At 40.1% G+C, this 3,556-nt stretch overlaps 2 non-coding genes across 2 annotated transcripts; both read left to right on the top strand.

Moving 5' to 3' along the window:
- Positions 1 to 578: 578 nt before the first annotated feature.
- Positions 579 to 876, top strand: LOC146730903 (signal recognition particle RNA). The gene has a single exon (XR_014927756.1).
- Positions 877 to 2,839: 1,963 nt separating this feature from the next.
- LOC146730902 (signal recognition particle RNA) lies at positions 2,840 to 3,127 on the top strand. The gene has a single exon (XR_014927735.1).
- Positions 3,128 to 3,556: the final 429 nt, after the last annotated feature.

Below are 3,556 nucleotides of genomic sequence, written 5' to 3'. Positions count from 1 at the left end.
AATGAATCTCGTCGCTACTCTGTTGCATAAACACAGTTATGGTTACCAGTACTTGCCGAAGAGGATGATGGGTATAATTTATAGCGAAGAGGTCGTACGACAGATTAAAGATGCATACCACTTTGTAATCATTATTTCCAATAATACAATTCATATATACAGAATCGTTCCATAAGAAAAAACTTTTTTAGATTTAAATGCGTCAACTTCTCAAGTTTAAAGCGCGGCGGTCGTCGCGCAGTGCGTGTTCGAATAAACAATGTATTTTACACGCGTTGTATACGTCGCTATGGGTCCCATACGAACAGGACGCGGCGCGACGACTGCCACCCTTTAACCTCAGACTACTAGTCTGAGCTTTAACTGAGCGAATTGTTCCCATATGTTCCCATGAACGTTATCAGTATTCCACTTTATCAGATGAAGTTTGGAAGTGTTGTAAAATAAAAATAAAAATGCTAAAAGAATATACTTTTGCCAGTAAACTTGCCTGAAAAAAGGCCGATTGCTAGGTGGGCATCGTAGATGGCGCTGTCTACCAGCATACATAATTAATCTATAAATGGCAGATATAAATGGCCGGGCGTTGTGGCGTGCGCCTGTAATCCAGTTACTTGGAGGCCGGGGTTGTTGGACGGTTTGAGGTTGGGAGTCCTGTTAGTCGTCGCTCTATAGAGATCAGGCGTCCACGCTAAGCTCGGCATCAATATGGTCGGCCCGACGGAGGTTAGGACGTCCAGGTTGTATAATGAGGGACGAATCGGCCCAGGGTGGAAACACAGCAGGCAAAAGTTTCCGTGTGGAGCAGTAGTGGGATCGCGCTCGTGAATAGGCAGCGTCTAGCAGCCCTACCAAAATAGTTGAACACAATCCTTTTTTTTTTTCATTTTCCAGATTTAATTTAATTTCATGCGCGTTCTTACGTTCCTATGTTCTACCTGTACGTTATCACACTTGCTTATATGCTATCGATAAAGAGCCATTGCTCGAAACGTCTAGCTATTTTTAATAGTTATTTAGGACTACGATTACCAAATATTATCTTCAATATATCATACTTATCAGTCCGAGCAGCGTTTATTTATTTATAAACCGCGTTTTAATGTATGGAATGACGAATGATCTCGATTCCCCCATGAAATATAATTGTTGTGAAACTTGAATGGAGAACACATCTATCCTTGTGTCTACCAGTTTCGTCACACATATCCTGACTTGTCTCTAATATTGATATCGTATACGATGACTTATATTGGATTTTTGGGTAACTGGTGTAAAATTAGCCTGACAAGGTCGCGTGAGTTGCGCCCTCCGCGGTGCTCCAAACCCAACACAGTGGGGTATAGAGCACTTTCCCGGAAGTAGCAAAACTGAGGTGCAAAAATACTCCTGCTTTGTCATGGCGGAAAAGACAAACATGTCAGTTTGCTGATAGTCGATAGAACGGAATTTTATTTCTGTGACGTCGATTGGTGCACCCAGAAACGCAATATCACGCGTGAAAATTTACGTTACACCCTAAAACGGCATGTGCGCGCATGCGAAAAGCCGTATCTACGGCTTCCGGTAAAGTGGTCTATAGACGTGACGACTTCTTAATTTTGGAGTAGAATAAAATTCAATGAAAATGTAACGTTGACCATATAATATAAACTATTGACGTCATTACCCATTTAGGGATTACCGAATATAATAGAAATGTTTTCACAAAGACCGTGAACTTGATTTAGTCAAAAACTACAATGACCGAAAAGTGTTTTACAACTCGCAGTTGACGACATGCATATATTTGCAGGAATTCAAGAAAAAATACAATGACTGACTTATTAAGCTAGGGCTTTACTTCTTTCTTTAACGTTTTCCAAATTATAATCGCAAAGATACCTCAAAATACATATATAAGTCTTGCAAAATTACACGTTATGGCTGATCAAATCTGTTGATGACTTTTACTAGTAATACTGAAAAATGTAGTTTATTATATGGCACAATGTCCGACTACCCGCTATTAATTCCCTGTTGCTTAATGTGATTGAAAGATACAAAGAATTTACAAGACTGGTTATCCGGGGCAGACTTTATAGTATAATAAACTTATTATGTTACGGTATCAATTTAAACATTTTGGAATGTAAAATATTTTGTCCAACTGCAGCAAAGTCATCGTGACGGTGGCAAAGTTATCCAATTGAATTTCTGCACAAGCAAGTCAATGAAAATAACACAGGTCTACGTTGGTACTTTTTTTCAAAGTGATCTTATATGAACTAAACATCAGGCATCCCGTAGAAAGTGTAGAGAATGTGGAAAAGACAATCTCATCCAAACGCAGTAAATAGTAATGATCTATTTAAATATCTAATTTGAAGTTGGTGTCGTTTTGCATGATGGTAGATGATGATCATTAGCGTGTTGTTTAAAATGAATCTCGTCGTTACTCATACTCACTAGTGTTGCATAAACACAGTTATGGTTACCAGTACTTGCCGAAGAGGATGATGGGTATAATTTATAGCGAAGAGGTCGTACGACAGATTAAAGATGCATACCACTTTGTAATCATTATTTCCAATAATACAATTCATATATACAGAATCGTCCCATAAAAAAAAAACTTTTTTAGATTTAAATGCGTCAACTTCTCAAGTTTAAAGTGCGGTGGTCGTCGCGCAGCGCGTGTTCGAATAAACAATGTATTTTACACGCGTTGTATACGTCGCTATGGGTCCCATACGAACAGGACGCGGCGCGACGACTGCCACCCTTTAACCTCAGACTACTAGTCTGAGCTTTAACTGAGCGAATTGTTTGCATATGTTCCCATGAACGTTATCAGTATTCCACTTTATCAGATGAAGTTTGGAAGTTGTTGGACCAATTGTTGGACGGTTTGAGGTTGGGAGTCCTGTTAGTCGTCGCTCTATGGAGATCAGGCGTCCATGCTAAGCTCGGCATCAATATGGTCGGCCCGACGGAGGTTAGGACGACCAGGTTGTATAATGAGGGACGTATCGGCCCAGGGTGGAAACACAGCAGGCAAAAGTTCCCGTGTGGAGCAGTAGTGGGATCGCGCTCGTGAATAGGCAGCGGCTAGCAGCCCTACCAAAATAGTTGAACACAATCCTTTTTTTTTTTTCATTTTCCCGATTTATATCGAGTAATTATATTTACCACACACATTTCAATGTTTTTGTTACTTTTTCTCCCCCAAAACATTCACTTATCGTTTGTTTACCAAACGACATGAGACTGACAGAAAGCGACCTCTACCAAAAAAAGCAAACGTATTTTAAAGGTCGACAGTCGTCGTGCCGCGTCCTGTTCGATATGGAACTCATAGCGACTAGACTGGCGACTGTTAGCGCGAAATCCCCTGTAACACCTCCATTTCACGATTTTTTTTTATTTTATTTAAACTACAAAAAACAAATTAATCGCTCCGACTGCGCCAGTCTACATAGCGACGTATACAACACGTGTAAAATACATTGTTTATTTACATGAAATTTGAACACGCGCTGTGCGACGACCACCGTGCTTTAACCAAAGACGTTAA

This window comes from Saccoglossus kowalevskii, chromosome 19 (genome assembly GCF_978046115.1).
Source record: "Saccoglossus kowalevskii chromosome 19, keSacKowa6.1, whole genome shotgun sequence".
Classification (NCBI taxonomy): Eukaryota; Metazoa; Hemichordata; class Enteropneusta; family Harrimaniidae; genus Saccoglossus; species Saccoglossus kowalevskii.
The sequence above is the reverse complement of the archived record's forward strand: the minus strand, read 5'-3'. Positions and strand labels throughout refer to the sequence as shown.